This window comes from Odontomachus brunneus, unplaced genomic scaffold (assembly GCF_010583005.1).
Source record: "Odontomachus brunneus isolate Ranch 3 - 2012 unplaced genomic scaffold, Obru_v1 Obru_scaffold_039, whole genome shotgun sequence".
NCBI lineage: Eukaryota > Metazoa > Arthropoda > Insecta > Hymenoptera > Formicidae > Odontomachus > Odontomachus brunneus.
In genome coordinates this window covers 144373-145076 of record NW_022639489.1, presented here as the reverse complement: position 1 = coordinate 145076, position 704 = coordinate 144373, and the positions used below count along the sequence as shown (strand labels likewise).

The following is a 704-nucleotide window of genomic DNA, read 5'->3' as shown; positions in this document are numbered from 1 at the left end:
AAGAGAAAATACGCCATATTTTACAGTTTTTCTTCGATAAAGGCGAAAACGCAAGCCAGGCGGCTGAAAATGTGAATAGTGTTTATGGTCCTGATACTGTAACAGCCAATCACGGGCAATTTTGGTTTCGTCGATTCTGTTTAATTTTGATGTCAAAGATGCACCACGCTCTGGAAGGCCAATTATCGAAAATGTCGATAAAATAATGGAAATCGTCGAGTCCGACCGTCATGTAAGCACTGTTTCGATTGCCCAGGAGCTAAACATTGCACAAAAAACCGTTTGGAACCACTTGAATAAGGCTGGATACAAAAAGAAGCTCGATGTACGGGTGCCACACGAGTTAACGCAAAAAATCCTCATGGACCGATTTTCCATCTGCGAATCGCTGCTGAATCGCAACAAAATCGACCCATTCCTGCAGCGGATGGTGACTGGTGATGAAAAGTGGATCACTTACAGCAACGTCAAGCGAAAACGGTCGTGGTCGAAACGCGGTGAGCCGGCGCAAACGATGACCAAGCCAGGATTGACGGTCAGGAAGGCTTTGCTGTGTGTTTGGTGGGATTGGCAGGGAATCATCCACTATGAGCTGCTCCTCTACGGCCAAACTCTTAATTCGGACCTGTACTGTCAACAATTGGACCGTCTGAAGGAATCAATCGCCCAGAAGCGGCCAACTTTGGCCAATAGGAGAGGAATTG

General features: G+C 46.6%; 1 protein-coding gene across 4 annotated transcripts in view; it reads left to right on the top strand.

Moving 5' to 3' along the window:
* The window catches only part of LOC116844063 (GATOR complex protein Iml1-like), a 17864-nt gene that overhangs the window by 10844 nt on the left and 6316 nt on the right, over positions 1-704 (top strand). The gene's annotated exons all lie outside the window — the stretch shown is intronic.